A 21717-nucleotide genomic window follows, 5' to 3' on the forward strand; every position below is an offset into this window, starting at 1 on the left:
CTCGATCTACTTACGGTGGTGTTGAATTTTTTAATTTTTTCATAGAGAATTTTGACAGAAAAAGAGAAGGAACAAAATGTTGCAGAGAGAAGAAACTGCCATTGAAACTGAAGCCGAAGAAATTACGTTAATTCTTTAATTTTAAATTTTGTTAATGAACTAGACACGTGGCAAATTATGGCGTGTGAGATTGATCGGACGGACAGGATTGAGCCAAAGTTACATAACTTTACCCGCGCTAAAGTTACTCAATCCGGATCCGAAGATGAGGGTGGTAGTTTGATGATGTTTCCAATGGAGAAGATAGCTTTGGATTGTCTTGGTAAAGGTTTTGATCTAACAAGTGATTATAGAATGAAATTTGCTAAGGGATTAATACATGGTGGAAGATTAGTGGTAATTGATGAAATGAACAAGAGAGATATTATGGTACCAGGTGGTGTTACTATTAAAGATGTTTCAGAAGATATTCGTTGCGACAAAGGTGATCGTGTGAGGTTCAAATCAGATGTTCTTCCATTCAATCAGGTTTGCTCTTTTTTCTCTTTTCTAACTTTTTATTTTGAGACATGTTTGTGATCCAAATAATCAGTAGTTCACAAGATCACCAAACGTGAATATGCTAAAGCATTGTTGAATGTGAAAAACAATACTACGTGAGTTAACTCACGTAAGTGTTAATTTCTGCGTGAGTTAACTCATGCAGCGTGACTTAAGTCACGCATGTGTAAAAATTAAGTCATGTTTTTTTACACTTGCGCTAGTTAACTAGCGCAGGGGCATTTTCGGAATGGCTGCAGGGCGCGACCGAAAAGTGCAGGGCGGAGAGCAAAATTCTAAAAGTGATCAATAGATAATGGGCTTTTGGGCACTTAATATGATGACTATTACTTTTCCCACCCTTGCCCATTCTTGTGTGCCCTGCGCGCTTTACCAAAATACCCCTTGTCCGGATTACAAAATCCGGACATGCTTAGGATTACGAAATCCGAAACTAAGCAAAACATGTGATGGATTATGTCTGCGTTGGATCCTAGCCAATGGAAGGGTGAAAGAACTTCCGGAGTATATAGTCTGGACAAAAGATACATGTTCTGGATTATACAATCTGAAAGCCCTACGTTTAAAAGAAGCGGGAAAAGTAACGGGTTATTCGGATTACGTAATCCGTAAACATTGATTATATGAAATCCGAAAACTAGCAATGCAATTCATAATATGTAACCCGAACAGCACCAGTACAGAAACTGTGTGCATTTTCTAACCATGCTCTCGCACTGTTTCAGTAATGGATACCACCCGATATTGAACCTCCTACTATGTTGCCGGTTGTTTTAGTTGAAGTTGTAGATGATCTTGGAAATTCCAAAGTTGAGGATCCCCCTACCACCAACACCGAAACATGATATTTCCTTAGGTGATGCAAAAGTAGATGATACTCATCCTCCCATCATGATGATTAAATTGTTTACGCAATTAACCTATTATATTTTTTACGTTTCCTCTGGCTCTGAGGCACACCTATGCATGCTTGGATCAACATGTGTTTCTCTGAAAATAACTTTGATTTGTCTCTTTTTCAACTTTGTTGTTTCCTAACTCCTATGTTGTCTTGACTCTTGAATTTGTTTTAATTCTTTATGTCCCTACTTGTGGTTATGATCCAATAATCCACCAAATTCCCAAGTTTTTACCATGTTTTTGCAACCAGAAACATAACTCGTTAAAATAGTCAATCTATGGATTTTAAATTGTATAATTTGTTGTGTTTTTCAGCAATGAAGAATCAGATACAATTTAAGTTTGTTATCAAAGATGTGAAGTGCAAAAAACTTCTTATTGTATCCCACATAACTATAAACATGATTTCTAATGTATGTCTCGAAAATAAATTTATTTTATTTCAAATGAGAGCAAGGTAACTAGATGCTAATATTGAGTGCCTGACTAATTCATTACTCCTCTGTAGTTTAGACATGGTTTTAAGTTGCAGCCGTTGCGATTGAGGTCGCTGTAGATGTTGCGACGAACATTGTGATCATTGTAGCGTGGAATTATTTTATATTTACTCATCATAGAAACAGTCCAGTTTTCTATGCATATATCCATTTTTCTATTAACAACTGAATGAACGTTAATCAAGCAAAAATATTAGTCGAATACGAGATAGCCAAGTCTTTCTCAAGAACATAGAATTGTTCATGATATTTGTGAGTGTTAGTATGGATCAAAGTTAAGTGGAACTTGACATTTTACTTGAGTTCCATGTATATAGTGTCATTAATTGGAACAACTATTTACACTAAGGCACATTCCAAGGAAGATGTACACGCGTGGATAGATAAAATGAAAAGGGAAACAGCAATGCTAACTGGTGCGACATATATATGCACGAAATTGAGCACGAATAGTTAAAACTTGTGGTTTATGTGTTTTTTTGTGCATGTTTAGCCTGTGTATTTCTTATATTATATCAAAATATCAAACAAACATATAATATCCAACATCCAAGATCTCCACTCACATCTTATCTTTTTTAATACTGCACTTTGGGTTACTAGGCACCACCATCACCTCACCGCTTCAGCAAGTGCTACAGTCACTTTTTTGTTGAGATTATCTTTTAAGAGTTTAATATTAAGCACTATGGGATCAAATAAATCTAAAAAAGACAAGAAGAGACAATGGAATATAGGTCTGTTTAGTATTCGTGCGTAACACGCGAATTATTTTTCGCACAATTAAGCATTTTTCAAAGGGAAATGCTCATTTGTTCCAGAATAATTAGAGAAGAAATGCAAGAATGAACAAGAACCGTAGATACATGCAATAACCAACCCATGATCTCCGTCAAAAACAAATTAACAGTTGTAGCTTCTTTTTTAAAAATGGATCATAGTACAATTCTTCTCTTTCGTGTGTATGTCTTTCGTAAGATTTAGCACTCCTCAAATGAAAAACACCATGAAGGAAAGAGAAACAAACAAAACATGAGGTGACACATATTCTCAACAATGGAGAACATCAAGCACTACTCATTGATGATATTTTGACCTGTAGGACCAAAGTTGCCTATAAATATTGCATTTGTATATTTTATTTGACATACTCAATCAAACAAATTATTTTTTCGTAATTTATCACATTATCTTTTTCTTGTACAATTTACTTATATACACTTCTTAGTTTAGTAGCTCACAGTAAACCCAACTTCATATTTAACACCCTTTAGATGAATTAAAGAACTCATAACTTAGCGACAAGGCTCATTCCTTGCATTAAATGTTTGAACCAAAAAGGGAATAATAGTCTAGAGCGATTAGCAGATCACTGAAATAACTTTCAAATTTTAAGGAAGAGATGCATGCGTGTATAAAGAAAAAAGAAAACTCCGCGGAGGAAGGGGTAACAAGGCAATCATAAGGCGCCACATACTATCGGCATTGGAGAACATCAAGCATTACCTAGTGACAATGTTTTGGCCTGTAGAGCTATTGTTGCCTGTTATAAATACTCCATTTGTACATGTCATTTGGCACATTAAATCAACTAAACAAGTTTTTTTTCTTCCGCAATTTATCTCATTATCTTTCTGTTTTACATTTTACTTATGGGAAATGCTAACCGGTGTTCCCGGGGCACTGGTTAAGGATATGAAAAAGGAAATTATACAGTAGTTAATGCATTGAAATTGTGTAATTAATTTATAATAAAGTCAAAAACAGTTTCCTTTTATGATAATAATTTCCTGTTATGGTATGTTTAACCGGTGCCCACCGGTTAGCAGGGCCCTTTAGTTATATATTTCATAGTTTAATAACTCACAATAAACCCGACTTCATATTTAACACTCTTTAGAGAAGCTAAACCGTTAAAGAGTGTTGATTGCAATTGATTAAAAGAGGGACAAAGTTTCTTCACTGTTTAAAGCACAATGGAAATTATAATCTAGATCTATTAGAAGAGCGTTCAGATAACTTTCAAATTCTACAACAAGTAAATGCCAAATGCCAAATAAAAAAGTAGATGCCAATATTTTTGTTTGGTACGCTACAAGTTAGATGATGATGATGATGTCAAAAAAAAAATATAATATATCTACACCAATATATAAAGGGAACACACCTTTTTTATGGTTTCAGTAAAGAAAAAAAAAGAAACAAAACATAAAAGATAATGAGATTGCATCTATAACAATACTGCATCCGGTCTCGAATATAAGAAAATATCCATTTTTCAAGTTCATTGAATACATAACGTATCTAATTTAAAAGGACAAAAGATTTTGGGCTGTACTTTTCATTATTTCAATTATACCGTTGAACAAATTTTATCTATAACAATGTTATATTGTTCGTTTTATTAAAAACTATACGTTTTGGGTTGGATTTTTTTTATTATTTCATCTGTTTTTCCTACTCTCAATCACATTCACTATGTCACTTTTGCACCTTCACCTCCATTTTGATTTCAACCCTAAGTCGTCGTTAATCCAAAATCGTCTCCACCCCCAAATCACCTTTATCCCAAAATCGCATTCTGCCCCAAATTACTTCCGGCCTCAACCCCTAACTAGTTTTTAGTGCAATTCTCTTCCCCCTGAACTATTTTGAGGCCACCGATTTGTGATTTCCCTCATTGTGCTACATCAGTGAGAGCGGATCCTTTGTGCTTAATGCAAGCCTTCCTCTGTCGGATCGTCCACCACCACATTTATCGCCTCTGTATCTCGTTCTCATTGCTATTATCTCAATTGAAAAGTCATCGGAGCACCCCCTGGCCTACTCCATCTTCACCGGGTTTGAGATTCAATGTCTTTGTAGTTGTTTAATTTTCTTATTTCATCGTTATGTTTATTTTCCTCTTCTTTGTGATACTTAATTTGCTTCGAGTTTGTACCTTATATGTTTGCTAAAGTTCCTGAGAAGGACTCAATTCAAAGGTACTATGTTTCGAGTGAGGGTTTATGGTGGCTATCTCTAAATTCAATGTCCTTTCAACATCAAATGCCTTGTCAATATGTGGCAGAATTGGTCATCTTAGATATCACAAATAGTCAACATGAGTGAACATCTTCAAATATCTTTTTTCGAAGTTGGATGAAATCAAAGACTATGAATCTCAATTTATTATTGACTGATGGTCACATGTGTAAGAATTTAGTTTGGTTGTTAGGATTTGGATTTTGTTTTGATAATGCATTAATGTGTATGTATCCTTAGCATATGCCTAGCTATCCTAATAAGTTCTGATTTATAGATGAAGAATGTCCCAACATATAATCCTTGTGGTTAAATGTTTTGCACAAAATAAAAAGATAAAGTTGGAAAGTTTAAATTGTAAAAATATTGTTTCGAAACTTACGCGTATCTTCACGAAACAACCAATTGATTTGATTTGCAAATACTACTTCTGCTTGTTCTCCACGACTTACAAATATCACAGACTATATATTTTGAAACCACAAAAATAAATAGAAGTACAAGAACAAGAACAAACAAAGGTGTTTCCCGTGTATCTCCCAAACAAGTATTTCTCTTTTGTCTACACACGCAGCAATTATATTCCCTTCAAAACAATCACACAGTTTTCCATCAAAAAGAAAAAGAAAATGTTGAATTTAGCAAAACTAGCTACGTTTGACAGGATAAGTGATTTACCGGACGAGATTCTATGTCACATGCTCACTTTTCTTCCAACCAAATCGATTTCGCTACTAGTGTTCTTTCAAAAAGATGGACTTCAATCACTCGCTCGCTATTATAAAACTTTGACGATGAATCTGTTAAAGACGGTGATGACTTCCTTCGCTTCTGTCACTCTGTGGATGTGGGTCACACTCTCACCGCACGTGCAACACTAACCCATCAAAAAGTTGCATCTGAAGTTTAGTCATTTTGGAGATTGGCACCTAGAGGGTTCTAATGTTCACAAATGGATCGAAGCTGCAAAACTGCGTGGCGTTGAGGATATTTTTCTAAACATGAAATTTTTCTTGGTGTCGCTGAGAGACGAATTGATCACTTTGACGAACATCCTTTTTAACTCTCCAAACCTTGTGGTTCTGAAACTGAAACAGTTACACGTGTGGATAAAATATTCTCCGTTAATCTTCCCTCGCTCAAAACTCTACATTTAAAAATGGTTTATTTCGAAAATTTCATGGATTTCAAAAAGTTTCTTTCTGGTTGTCTTGTTCTTGAGGAATTGCATACCAAGTATATACATTTAAGCAAGGTTAGGGCGAAAGGGTTTGAAACCTCCTTATCCAATTTGGTTAGAGCGACAATATCTCCATTTGATATTCCGTTGAAAGCAATTTATAATGTTGAGTTTTTATACATATTAAAGGTACGAATGTGTCATCATGCATGTTTTGTTATGATCTTAAATAACACTAAGGGACGCATGGCATGTGATCCACAAATAAAGGAGTTGAGAATTGGAAATCCTAACAGAATATTCTTCAACATGCTATAAGAGGCAAAGCAAATGATTAACGGGGTATGCAGAATTTGATGAAAGTCTCTACTTCCTCCTTTTAACATTCTTTGGAATGATTTCTTCTTCTTAGACTTGTTCTTAGTTCTATCTGTAATATCCCTCCATGAAATTTTTTTAAGCCAAGGGCAAAATTGGTATTTGCCAACAAAAATTCATTTTATAAATTATTTCACCACAACATTCTACACAATTCTAATTCCTTCTTTCTCAAAAGTCCAACATAATTTCTTCCCCCTTCTCCCTTTACACCATCGGCCACCATCATCCTTCCTCACCACCATCACAAAAATTTTCATCCTTCATGAAATCATCCAAATTTAACCATAAATAGGTCCCTTGTGGTGCTACTATAAGAGTTTAGCAAGCAAAATTCATCCTTCCCCTCCAATAGAAGTAAACCGCCCTTCATTTAAAAAAATTTCCAAATCATCAATTCTCACTCCAATCCATGGGAAATTGTTTGGAAGCTTGATTATAGGAGTAACCATGAAGTATTAAGCCATTGGTACCTTTGGAAGAGACAAGAGCTTGGCTAGAAGTTTGGAACTTGAGAAGGTGCCACAAAGTGTTCAAGAGGAACCTCCACAAGATTGTGAGTCCTTTATAGTTATAACTCTTCCTTTTGGGTAGTTGAATTATGCTATATGACATGCTAACATGTGACATAGAATAATTGTGACATAGTTAGTGTAGTTATGTCATAAGCTAGGTACCCTCACTTGTTGTCCTAAATGACTCTTTTATGTTGGTGATTATGATGATGAATTGTTGATGATGAATTTAGAATGGTAATTGTTGATATAAGTGATTACACTTGAATTCATGATTTTGAGACGAAATTCGTATGGTTTTCACTGGCTTGTACATACTGCTGTATGATCCATAATCGGGTAATAATTGGATTTTTGGATTCCTCATTCAATTGCCTACAGTTTGGACACAAATTTCGTATGATTCGGATTAGAAACGAATTCGGAAAATGCAATTGAAGTTGGTAAAATCCTGCTGGAATTTGGTTACGGGTTTTGGGACAGGGCTCCACTAAAACAGCAAGAACTTTCTCTCTGTAACCTAGAATCAAGTGATTTTTAATGCTATGGTTAGCTAACAAAATTCCGGACGTTTTGACACCAGTTCCATGAATTTTAGACCAGTATTGAAGTCTATAGGTGACTTTGAAGTTTGGGGGCAGAAGTATAAATTGTGCCGAACTATGAATTGTAAGTTGTTTTGATGTTGGCTGAAGAACAGAAGCTTAGCAGTGGAATTAAGGACTGAAGAATGACATAAAAATGGATGCTTAAGCTGTTATAAAGTTGCTAAAAGTGGTTGAGGTGAGTTCCTTTAGTTAGAAAACCCACTTTTGGGTAGTAAATTATATCATTAAGTTGCTAATGTGTGATTATGAATTATTAGAATAAGTTGACATAATTATAGCATGACTATTATGCCATATGAATGGTACATTTGAACAAAATAAATATGAGATAGTAGAATGATTATTTCCGAATTAGGTATCCTTATTAGTGTATTCTGAAATCTCTTTTATGTTAATAAGTATGTTTATGCTAGTATAAATGTTGGAGTGAAATTCTATCAAGACAATTGATGTATATAATTATAGAAATGATTTGAAAGAAAATTTGAAAAGCAGCCTGAGTAACATGCTCATAGTGAATTATAGAAAATCTCAGAAGAAAAAAAAATGGAAATGAGTAGAAAAATTGAAATGAGTAACATGCTCATAGAAAAAAAAAAAGAAAAGAAAATTGAGAAAATCTCTGTTTGCTACAACGAAGAGATAATGTAGCCTATGACGTACGGGTCATAGTAACGAATACGAAAACTCCGTTTGCTACAACGAAGAGATAATGTAGCCTATGAGGTACGGCTCATAGTAACAAAATGAAATAATTACCGTTCGCCACAACGAAGAGATAATGTGGTATATATATTTCCGTTCGCCACAACGAAGAGATAATGTGGTATATATTACCGTTCGCCACAACGAAGAGATAATGTGGTATATTTCCGTTCGCCACAACGAAGAGATAATGTGGTATATATATTACCGTTCGCCACAACGAAGAGATAATGTGGTATATTTCCGTTCGCCACAACGAAGAGATAATGTGGTATATATATTTCCGTTTGCCACAACGAAGAGATAATGTGGTATATATATTTCCGTTCGCCACAACGAAGAGATAATGTGGTATATATCTCCGTTCGCCACAACGAAGAGATAATGTGGTTTATGTACAAATAATGAGAAAATAATTTATATTGATGAGATATTTATATTGAGTTGTATAAATGAGAAAATAATTTATATACTTTATTGATAGTAAATTCATATCATGAGATGCGATGATAAAGTATACGAGAATGTGTCAAAATTTCAGTAGCTTTGTACTTTAGAGAAGTGTAGCAATATGAAAATTTTGTTTGGAATGAATTAGCTACGAAGCAATATTTTATGGGCATTTTACTAATCGTTGGAAATGAGGAATTTTAGTTATGGAACTCCGGCTTGGCTAGCCGAAACTAGTTGTTATCGGAAAGGAACCAGAGACATACTCAAATAAATATGTCAAAGTATAAGCTATACTAGAATACGATAGATTTGATATATGTGTTTGTGATTATTATGTTTATGATTAAAGTATGACTATATTTATTATATGATCAAAATAGTATTTCAGATAGCGATTTTAGTTATCCCTTGATCGCTCAGTTATGCATAATGAAATTGTATACACCCAAAATGGGTTGAGGTTAAAAACAGATGGCGATCCTTAGGTTCTCCAAGGTTGCCTACAACCTAGGATAGATGGAACTCACTGAGACATCTTGTCTCACCCAAATCCCTTTTATTTATTTCAGATGTACAAGTTATTATACGATAGGATGGCTCGTGATGAAGAAGCCGAAGTAGCTGGACAATATAAAGTACACGTCAGTGGTACTATTTATGAGTTAACAGGTGAGAAATTCTATGATTTGTTCAGAGAGTTTTTATTTATTGTAATTTTAATGTACCCGATGCCGAGTTTAACATTCATGCGAGATATCCTAGGAAATTTTCTAGTAGGGGTGTTACAATTTGGTATCAGAGCAGGTCGATTCAGATCGTGCCTTGGGTCATTAGAATTCAATAAAAATAAAATGCAGTGGGGACCATTGGGTTCCAGACATTTATTCCAAATGTCATGTCTGGCTGAGCCTGATCAACTCAAACTAGTATATGACAGTCAGAACAAATGTCTGAGAGCTGAATAGGACCTTGGAGGAATGAAGCGTACGAAGAAGGAAAGGCAGGATGTTAAGTATACAATGAATTTTGTTAGGGAAGTTTTCAACGCCACAAGGTGGTGTGTGATTTATATGAAGGTGGATTTTTTTTTCAGGAAGGGATATAAATTGTTATGGGTAAGACGGAGTACTTTAATATTATTGAACGTTACTTCGTATGTGGATACAAGAAAAGTAAGAAATTTAGGATTGAATGAAACCTTAACAGAAGACGCAGTATAAGGAGTATGATGTTAGGTAAGAAGAAATAATTCAGAGTTCAAATTTAAGGTGGCATGATTAGCAAAAGGAATTATTTATGTTTATCAGCAAGTAAATCCCTCGAGGACGAAATTTTCTTAAGGGGGGTAGAATGTAATATCCCTCCATGAAATTTTTTTAAGCCAAGGGCAAAATTGGTATTTGCCAACAAAAATTCATTTTATAAATTATTTCACCACAACATTCTACACAATTCTAATTCCTTCTCTCTCAAAAGTCCAACATAATTTCTTCCCCCTTCTCCCTTTACACCATCGGCCACCATCATCCTTCCTCACCACCATCACAAAAATTTTCATCCTTCATGAAATCATCCAAATTTAACCATAAATAGGTCCCTTGTGGTGCTACTATAAGAGTTTAGCAAGCAAAATTCATCCTTCCCCTCCAATAGAAGTAAACCGCCCTTCATTTAAAAAAATTTCCAAATCATCAATTCTCACTCCAATCCATGGGAAATTGTTTGGAAGCTTGATTATAGGAGTAACCATGAAGTATTAAGCCATTGGTACCTTTGGAAGAGACAAGAGCTTGGCTAGAAGTTTGGAACTTGAGAAGGTGCCACAAAGTGTTCAAGAGGAACCTCCACAAGATTGTGAGTCCTTTATAGTTATAACTCTTCCTTTTGGGTAGTTGAATTATGCTATATGACATGCTAACATGTGACATAGAATAATTGTGACATAGTTAGTGTAGTTATGTCATAAGCTAGGTACCCTCACTTGTTGTCCTAAATGACTCTTTTATGTTGGTGATTATGATGATGAATTGTTGATGATGAATTTAGAATGGTAATTGTTGATATAAGTGATTACACTTGAATTCATGATTTTGAGACGAAATTCGTATGGTTTTCACTGGCTTGTACATACTGCTGTATGATCCATAATCGGGTAATAATTGGATTTTTGGATTCCTCATTCAATTGCCTACAGTTTGGACACAAATTTCATATGATTCGGATTAGAAACGAATTCGGAAAATGCAATTGAAGTTGGTAAAATCCTGCTGAAATTTGGTTACGGGTTTTGGGACAGGGCTCCACTAAAACAGCAAGAACTTTCTCTCTGTAACCTAGAATCAAGTGATTTTTAATGCTATGGTTAGCTAACAAAATTCCGGACGTTTTGACACCAGTTCCATGAATTTTAGACCAGTATTGAAGTCTATAGGTGACTTTGAAGTTTGGGGGCAGAAGTATAAATTGTGCCGAACTATGAATTGTAAGTTGTTTTGATGTTGGCTGAAGAACAGAAGCTTAGCAGTGGAATTAAGGACTGAAGAATGACATAAAAATGGATGCTTAAGCTGTTATAAAGTTGCTAAAAGTGGTTGAGGTGAGTTCCTTTAGTTAGAAAACCCACCTTTGGGTAGTAAATTATATCATTAAGTTGCTAATGTGTGATTATGAATTATTAGAATAAGTTGACATAATTATAGCATGACTATTATGCCATATGAATGGTACATTTGAACAAAATAAATATGAGATAGTAGAATGATTATTTCCGAATTAGGTATCCTTATTAGTGTATTCTGAAATCTCTTTTATGTTAATAAGTATGTTTATGCTAGTATAAATGTTGGAGTGAAATTCTATCAAGACAATTGATGTATATAATTATAGAAATGATTTGAAAGAAAATTTGAAAAGCAGCCTATGAGTAACATGCTCATAGTGAATTATAGAAAATCTCAGAAGAAAAAAAAAATGGAAATGAGTAGAAAAATTGAAATGAGTAACATGCTCATAGAAAAAAAAAAGAAAAGAAAATTGAGAAAATCTCCGTTTGCTACAACGAAGAGATAATGTAGCCTATGACGTACGGGTCATAGTAACGAATACGAAAACTCCGTTTGCTACAACGAAGAGATAATGTAGCCTATGAGGTACGGCTCATAGTAACAAAATGAAATAATTACCGTTCGCCACAACGAAGAGATAATGTGGTATATATATTTCCGTTCGCCACAACGAAGAGATAATGTGGTATATATTACCGTTCGCCACAACGAAGAGATAATGTGGTATATTTCCGTTCGCCACAACGAAGAGATAATGTGGTATATATATTACCGTTCGCCACAACGAAGAGATAATGTGGTATATTTCCGTTCGCCACAACGAAGAGATAATGTGGTATATATATTTCCGTTTGCCACAACGAAGAGATAATGTGGTATATATATTTCCGTTCGCCACAACGAAGAGATAATGTGGTATATATCTCCGTTCGCCACAACGAAGAGATAATGTGGTTTATGTACAAATAATGAGAAAATAATTTATATTGATGAGATATTTATATTGAGTTGTATAAATGAGAAAATAATTTATATACTTTATTGATAGTAAATTCATATCATGAGATGCGATGATAAAGTATACGAGAATGTGTCAAAATTTCAGTAGCTTTGTACTTTAGAGAAGTGTAGCAATATGAAAATTTTGTTTGGAATGAATTAGCTACGAAGCAATATTTTATGGGCATTTTACTAATCGTTGGAAATGAGGAATTTTAGTTATGGAACTCCGGCTTGGCTAGCCGAAACTAGTTGTTATCGGAAAGGAACCAGAGACATACTCAAATAAATATGTCAAAGTATAAGCTATACTAGAATACGATAGATTTGATATATGTGTTTGTGATTATTATGTTTATGATTAAAGTATGACTATATTTATTATATGATCAAAATAGTATTTCAGATAGCGATTTTAGTTATCCCTTGATCGCTCAGTTATGCATAATGAAATTGTATACACCCAAAATGGGTTGAGGTTAAAAACAGATGGCGATCCTTAGGTTCTCCAAGGTTGCCTACAACCTAGGATAGATGGAACTCACTGAGACATCTTGTCTCACCCAAATCCCTTTTATTTATTTCAGATGTACAAGTTATTATACGATAGGATGGCTCGTGATGAAGAAGCCGAAGTAGCTGGACAATATAAAGTACACGTCAGTGGTACTATTTATGAGTTAACAGGTGAGAAATTCTATGATTTGTTCAGAGAGTTTTTATTTATTGTAATTTTAATGTACCCGATGCCGAGTTTAACATTCATGCGAGATATCCTAGGAAATTTTCTAGTAGGGGTGTTACAATTTGGTATCAGAGCAGGTCGATTCAGATCGTGCCTTGGGTCATTAGAATTCAATAAAAATAAAATGCAGTGGGGACCATTGGGTTCCAGACATTTATTCCAAATGTCATGTCTGGCTGAGCCTGATCAACTCAAACTAGTATATGACAGTCAGAACAAATGTCTGAGAGCTGAATAGGACCTTGGAGGAATGAAGCGTACGAAGAAGGAAAGGCAGGATGTTAAGTATACAATGAATTTTGTTAGGGAAGTTTTCAACGCCACAAGGTGGTGTGTGATTTATATGAAGGTGGATTTTTTTTTCAGGAAGGGATATAAATTGTTATGGGTAAGACGGAGTACTTTAATATTATTGAACGTTACTTCGTATGTGGATACAAGAAAAGTAAGAAATTTAGGATTGAATGAAACCTTAACAGAAGACGCAGTATAAGGAGTATGATGTTAGGTAAGAAGAAATAATTCAGAGTTCAAATTTAAGGTGGCATGATTAGCAAAAGGAATTATTTATGTTTATCAGCAAGTAAATCCCTCGAGGACGAAATTTTCTTAAGGGGGGTAGAATGTAATATCCCTCCATGAAATTTTTTTAAGCCAAGGGCAAAATTGGTATTTGCCAACAAAAATTCATTTTATAAATTATTTCACCACAACATTCTACACAATTCTAATTCCTTCTCTCTCAAAAGTCCAACATAATTTCTTCCCCCTTCTCCCTTTACACCATCGGCCACCATCATCCTTCCTCACCACCATCACAAAAATTTTCATCCTTCATGAAATCATCCAAATTTAACCATAAATAGGTCCCTTGTGGTGCTACTATAAGAGTTTAGCAAGCAAAATTCATCCTTCCCCTCCAATAGAAGTAAACCGCCCTTCATTTAAAAAAATTTCCAAATCATCAATTCTCACTCCAATCCATGGGAAATTGTTTGGAAGCTTGATTATAGGAGTAACCATGAAGTATTAAGCCATTGGTACCTTTGGAAGAGACAAGAGCTTGGCTAGAAGTTTGGAACTTGAGAAGGTGCCACAAAGTGTTCAAGAGGAACCTCCACAAGATTGTGAGTCCTTTATAGTTATAACTCTTCCTTTTGGGTAGTTGAATTATGCTATATGACATGCTAACATGTGACATAGAATAATTGTGACATAGTTAGTGTAGTTATGTCATAAGCTAGGTACCCTCACTTGTTGTCCTAAATGACTCTTTTATGTTGGTGATTATGATGATGAATTGTTGATGATGAATTTAGAATGGTAATTGTTGATATAAGTGATTACACTTGAATTCATGATTTTGAGACGAAATTCGTATGGTTTTCACTGGCTTGTACATACTGCTGTATGATCCATAATCGGGTAATAATTGGATTTTTGGATTCCTCATTCAATTGCCTACAGTTTGGACACAAATTTCGTATGATTCGGATTAGAAACGAATTCGGAAAATGCAATTGAAGTTGGTAAAATCCTGCTGGAATTTGGTTACGGGTTTTGGGACAGGGCTCCACTAAAACAGCAAGAACTTTCTCTCTGTAACCTAGAATCAAGTGATTTTTAATGCTATGGTTAGCTAACAAAATTCCGGACGTTTTGACACCAGTTCCATGAATTTTAGACCAGTATTGAAGTCTATAGGTGACTTTGAAGTTTGGGGGCAGAAGTATAAATTGTGCCGAACTATGAATTGTAAGTTGTTTTGATGTTGGCTGAAGAACAGAAGCTTAGCAGTGGAATTAAGGACTGAAGAATGACATAAAAATGGATGCTTAAGCTGTTATAAAGTTGCTAAAAGTGGTTGAGGTGAGTTCCTTTAGTTAGAAAACCCACTTTTGGGTAGTAAATTATATCATTAAGTTGCTAATGTGTGATTATGAATTATTAGAATAAGTTGACATAATTATAGCATGACTATTATGCCATATGAATGGTACATTTGAACAAAATAAATATGAGATAGTAGAATGATTATTTCCGAATTAGGTATCCTTATTAGTGTATTCTGAAATCTCTTTTATGTTAATAAGTATGTTTATGCTAGTATAAATGTTGGAGTGAAATTCTATCAAGACAATTGATGTATATAATTATAGAAATGATTTGAAAGAAAATTTGAAAAGCAGCCTGAGTAACATGCTCATAGTGAATTATAGAAAATCTCAGAAGAAAAAAAAATGGAAATGAGTAGAAAAATTGAAATGAGTAACATGCTCATAGAAAAAAAAAAAGAAAAGAAAATTGAGAAAATCTCCGTTTGCTATAACGAAGAGATAATGTAGCCTATGACGTACGGGTCATAGTAACGAATACGAAAACTCCGTTTGCTACAACGAAGAGATAATGTAGCCTATGAGGTACGGCTCATAGTAACAAAATGAAATAATTACCGTTCGCCACAACGAAGAGATAATGTGGTATATATATTTCCGTTCGCCACAACGAAGAGATAATGTGGTATATATTACCGTTCGCCACAACGAAGAGATAATGTGGTATATTTCCGTTCGCCACAACGAAGAGATAATGTGGTATATATATTACCGTTCGCCACAACGAAGAGATAATGTGGTATATTTCCGTTCGCCACAACGAAGAGATAATGTGGTATATATATTTCCGTTTGCCACAACGAAGAGATAATGTGGTATATATATTTCCGTTCGCCACAACGAAGAGATAATGTGGTATATATCTCCGTTCGCCACAACGAAGAGATAATGTGGTTTATGTACAAATAATGAGAAAATAATTTATATTGATGAGATATTTATATTGAGTTGTATAAATGAGAAAATAATTTATATACTTTATTGATAGTAAATTCATATCATGAGATGCGATGATAAAGTATACGAGAATGTGTCAAAATTTCAGTAGCTTTGTACTTTAGAGAAGTGTAGCAATATGAAAATTTTGTTTGGAATGAATTAGCTACGAAGCAATATTTTATGGGCATTTTACTAATCGTTGGAAATGAGGAATTTTAGTTATGGAACTCCGGCTTGGCTAGCCGAAACTAGTTGTTATCGGAAAGGAACCAGAGACATACTCAAATAAATATGTCAAAGTATAAGCTATACTAGAATACGATAGATTTGATATATGTGTTTGTGATTATTATGTTTATGATTAAAGTATGACTATATTTATTATATGATCAAAATAGTATTTCAGATAGCGATTTTAGTTATCCCTTGATCGCTCAGTTATGCATAATGAAATTGTATACACCCAAAATGGGTTGAGGTTAAAAACAGATGGCGATCCTTAGGTTCTCCAGGGTTGCCTACAACCTAGGATAGATGGAACTCACTGAGACATCTTGTCTCACCCAAATCCCTTTTATTTATTTCAGATGTACAAGTTATTATACGATAGGATGGCTCGTGATGAAGAAGCCGAAGTAGCTGGACAATATAAAGTACACGTCAGTGGTACTATTTATGAGTTAACAGGTGAGAAATTCTATGATTTGTTCAGAGAGTTTTTATTTATTGTAATTTTAATGTACCCGATGCCGAGTTTAACATTCATGCGAGATATCCTAGGAAATTTTCTAGTAGGGGTGTTACAATTTGGTATCAGAGCAGGTCGATTCAGATCGTGCCTTGGGTCATTAGAATTCAATAAAAATAAAATGCAGTGGGGACCATTGGGTTCCAGACATTTATTCCAAATGTCATGTCTGGCTGAGCCTGATCAACTCAAACTAGTATATGACAGTCAGAACAAATGTCTGAGAGCTGAATAGGACCTTGGAGGAATGAAGCGTACGAAGAAGGAAAGGCAGGATGTTAAGTATACAATGAATTTTGTTAGGGAAGTTTTCAACGCCACAAGGTGGTGTGTGATTTATATGAAGGTGGATTTTTTTTTCAGGAAGGGATATAAATTGTTATGGGTAAGACGGAGTACTTTAATATTATTGAACGTTACTTCGTATGTGGATACAAGAAAAGTAAGAAATTTAGGATTGAATGAAACCTTAACAGAAGACGCAGTATAAGGAGTATGATGTTAGGTAAGAAGAAATAATTCAGAGTTCAAATTTAAGGTGGCATGATTAGCAAAAGGAATTATTTATGTTTATCAGCAAGTAAATCCCTCGAGGACGAAATTTTCTTAAGGGGGGTAGAATGTAATATCCCTCCATGAAATTTTTTTAAGCCAAGGGCAAAATTGGTATTTGCCAACAAAAATTCATTTTATAAATTATTTCACCACAACATTCTACACAATTCTAATTCCTTCTCTCTCAAAAGTCCAACATAATTTCTTCCCCCTTCTCCCTTTACACCATCGGCCACCATCATCCTTCCTCACCACCATCACAAAAATTTTCATCCTTCATGAAATCATCCAAATTTAACCATAAATAGGTCCCTTGTGGTGCTACTATAAGAGTTTAGCAAGCAAAATTCATCCTTCCCCTCCAATAGAAGTAAACCGCCCTTCATTTAAAAAAATTTCCAAATCATCAATTCTCACTCCAATCCATGGGAAATTGTTTGGAAGCTTGATTATAGGAGTAACCATGAAGTATTAAGCCATTGGTACCTTTGGAAGAGACAAGAGCTTGGCTAGAAGTTTGGAACTTGAGAAGGTGCCACAAAGTGTTCAAGAGGAACCTCCACAAGATTGTGAGTCCTTTATAGTTATAACTCTTCCTTTTGGGTAGTTGAATTATGCTATATGACATGCTAACATGTGACATAGAATAATTGTGACATAGTTAGTGTAGTTATGTCATAAGCTAGGTACCCTCACTTGTTGTCCTAAATGACTCTTTTATGTTGGTGATTATGATGATGAATTGTTGATGATGAATTTAGAATGGTAATTGTTGATATAAGTGATTACACTTGAATTCATGATTTTGAGACGAAATTCGTATGGTTTTCACTGGCTTGTACATACTGCTGTATGATCCATAATCGGGTAATAATTGGATTTTTGGATTCCTCATTCAATTGCCTACAGTTTGGACACAAATTTCATATGATTCGGATTAGAAACGAATTCGGAAAATGCAATTGAAGTTGGTAAAATCCTGCTGAAATTTGGTTACGGGTTTTGGGACAGGGCTCCACTAAAACAGCAAGAACTTTCTCTCTGTAACCTAGAATCAAGTGATTTTTAATGCTATGGTTAGCTAACAAAATTCCGGACGTTTTGACACCAGTTCCATGAATTTTAGACCAGTATTGAAGTCTATAGGTGACTTTGAAGTTTGGGGGCAGAAGTATAAATTGTGCCGAACTATGAATTGTAAGTTGTTTTGATGTTGGCTGAAGAACAGAAGCTTAGCAGTGGAATTAAGGACTGAAGAATGACATAAAAATGGATGCTTAAGCTGTTATAAAGTTGCTAAAAGTGGTTGAGGTGAGTTCCTTTAGTTAGAAAACCCACCTTTGGGTAGTAAATTATATCATTAAGTTGCTAATGTGTGATTATGAATTATTAGAATAAGTTGACATAATTATAGCATGACTATTATGCCATATGAATGGTACATTTGAACAAAATAAATATGAGATAGTAGAATGATTATTTCCGAATTAGGTATCCTTATTAGTGTATTCTGAAATCTCTTTTATGTTAATAAGTATGTTTATGCTAGTATAAATGTTGGAGTGAAATTCTATCAAGACAATTGATGTATATAATTATAGAAATGATTTGAAAGAAAATTTGAAAAGCAGCCTATGAGTAACATGCTCATAGTGAATTATAGAAAATCTCAGAAGAAAAAAAAAATGGAAATGAGTAGAAAAATTGAAATGAGTAACATGCTCATAGAAAAAAAAAAGAAAAGAAAATTGAGAAAATCTCCGTTTGCTACAACGAAGAGATAATGTAGCCTATGACGTACGGGTCATAGTAACGAATACGAAAACTCCGTTTGCTACAACGAAGAGATAATGTAGCCTATGAGGTACGGCTCATAGTAACAAAATGAAATAATTACCGTTCGCCACAACGAAGAGATAATGTGGTATATATATTTCCGTTCGCCACAACGAAGAGATAATGTGGTATATATTACCGTTCATAGTGTAAATGTTGGAGTGAAATTCTATCAAGACAATTGATGTATATAATTATAGAAATGATTTGAAAGAAAATTTGAAAAGCAGCCTATGAGTAACATGCTCATAGTGAATTATAGAAAATCTCAGAAGAAAAAAAAAATGGAAATGAGTAGAAAAATTGAAATGAGTAACATGCTCATAGAAAAAAAAAAGAAAAGAAAATTGTGAAAATCTCCGTTTGCTACAACGAAGAGATAATGTAGCCTATGACGTACGGGTCATAGTAACGAATACGAAAACTCCGTTTGCTACAACGAAGAGATAATGTAGCCTATGAGGTACGGCTCATAGTAACAAAATGAAATAATTACCGTTCGCCACAACGAAGAGATAATGTGGTATATATTACCGTTCGCCACAACGAAGAGATAATGTGGTATATTTCCGTTCGCCACAACGAAGAGATAATGTGGTATATATATTACCGTTCGCCACAACGAAGAGATAATGTGGTATATTTCCGTTCGCCACAACGAAGAGATAATGTGGTATATATATTTCCGTTTGCCACAACGAAGAGATAATGTGGTATATATATTTCCGTTCGCCACAACGAAGAGATAATGTGGTATATATCTCCGTTCGCCACAACGAAGAGATAATGTGGTTTATGTACAAATAATGAGAAAATAATTTATATTGATGAGATATTTATATTGAGTTGTATAAATGAGAAAATAATTTATATACTTTATTGATAGTAAATTCATATCATGAGATGCGATGATAAAGTATACGAGAATGTGTCAAAATTTCAGTAGCTTTGTACTTTAGAGAAGTGTAGCAATATGAAAATTTTGTTTGGAATGAATTAGCTACGAAACAATATTTTATGGGCATTTTACTAATCGTTGGAAATGAGGAATTTTAGTTATGGAACTCCGGCTTGGCTAGCCGAAACTAGTTGTTATCGGAAAGGAACCAGAGACATACTCAAATAAATATGTCAAAGTATAAGCTATACTAGAATACGATAGATTTGATATATGTGTTTGTGATTATTATGTTTATGATTAAAGTATGACTATATTTATTATATGATCAAAATAGTATTTTAGATAGCGATTTTAGTTATCCCTTGATCGCTCAGTTATGCATAATGAAATTGTATACACCCAAAATGGGTTGAGGTTAAAAACAGATGGCGATCCTTAGGTTCTCCAAGGTTGCCTACAACCTAGGATAGATGGAACTCACTGAGACATCTTGTCTCACCCAAATCCCTTTTATTTATTTCAGATGTACAAGTTATTATACGATAGGATGGCTCGTGATGAAGAAGCAGAAGTAGCTGGACAATATAAAGTACACGTCAGTGGTACTATTTATGAGTTAACAGGTGAGAAATTCTATGATTTGTTCAGAGAGTTTTTATTTATTGTAATTTTAATGTACCCGATGCCGAGTTTAACATTCATGCGAGATATCCTAGGAAATTTTCTAGTAGGGGTGTTACACTATCTTACTTTCAGTTCCTTCCCCTTTAACAAATTGTTCTCAATATCCATACTTATATTTTCAATCAATTGTTCCCTTGTACTCATCGTTTGCTAATGAAAATTGTTTGAAATTCATTATTTTACTTGTGCTAAATTCCGATCATTACATGTTTTTTACATGTAGGTAGTTACATAATAAAACTGTGACCACTGATCAACTTCCTAAATATGTTGTTCAATTCCTTTTAATATATTGTTTGTCTCTCAAACTTTTGCAGATGGATGAGATTGATCGCTACAAAAACATCAACCGTTATTACAAAGACTTTACTGTTTTTTGTAACTTAATTGAAGTACTATTTTGGGACTATGCCCATGGCTTGGATATGTGGCAGAATTGCTCCAACATTCTCCCAAGTTTCAAATTCTTTTAACTAGAAAGGTTTGCACCACATAGTTAAGATTATTTTTAATTTGTTCTTTTCTTCAATTAGTTTAATAAATATTAGGGTTAATTGTTTAAATTGACCCTGAAATATACACTATGTTTGAAAAATGATTCTGTAAAATAAAAAATTTATATTCTAGCCTTGTAATTAGATTGTCTTCTTCATTTTTTATCCTATAATATACGCCTAAAAAGTGATCTAGAGGTTGAATTCTTTCATGGTTTTTTTTCCAGGCATGCTTATAATTTTAAAATATGTCTTTACACAAAATAAATATATTTCAACCAAGGACATATTAATTATGAATTTTTATTTCTCATAATTATGAGTTTCTTAAACAATTTATAATTAATTTGTCTCTCGTTTAAAAACTGCAAAACTTCATTGTGAAGGTTCTTATTATGTTCTAGTCATGGCTACCAAATAAATTAGTGAACAAATTTTGACTTGTGAGTATTACTAGGAACAAAATTTCAATTTTGCACGTTTTTGCTTGAAAAATAAAATAAAAATAAATTGAAACGTATTCGAAAGACTATGAA

General features: G+C 34.1%; 2 long non-coding RNA genes across 5 annotated transcripts; both read left to right on the top strand.

The window, feature by feature from the left end:
- The first annotated feature begins 6692 nt into the window (after positions 1–6692).
- On the top strand, positions 6693–10111 carry LOC146923396 (uncharacterized). 2 transcript variants are annotated; one of them, XR_015009703.1, is made up of 3 exons: positions 6693–7838; positions 9391–9490; positions 9575–10111. It is a non-coding gene; the product is annotated as an uncharacterized LOC146923396 (long non-coding RNA). The 2 variants fall into 2 exon arrangements; XR_015009704.1 differs by having other exon boundaries at positions 9915–10111.
- Positions 10112–10162: 51 nt separating this feature from the next.
- LOC146923397 (uncharacterized) lies at positions 10163–20739 on the top strand. Of its 3 annotated transcripts, none has more exons than XR_015009706.1 (6): positions 10164–11417; positions 12972–13071; positions 13156–14998; positions 16551–16650; positions 17075–18577; positions 20527–20739. It is a non-coding gene; the product is annotated as an uncharacterized LOC146923397 (long non-coding RNA). The 3 variants fall into 3 exon arrangements; XR_015009707.1 differs by having other exon boundaries at positions 10165–11417; positions 13496–14998; XR_015009705.1 differs by having other exon boundaries at positions 10163–11417; positions 12972–14998.
- The last annotated feature ends 978 nt before the right edge of the window (positions 20740–21717 follow it).

This window comes from Medicago sativa, chromosome 5 (assembly GCF_051527215.1).
Source record: "Medicago sativa cultivar Bolivia chromosome 5, Bolivia_mono, whole genome shotgun sequence".
In the NCBI taxonomy this organism is placed as follows: Eukaryota; Viridiplantae; Streptophyta; class Magnoliopsida; order Fabales; family Fabaceae; genus Medicago; species Medicago sativa.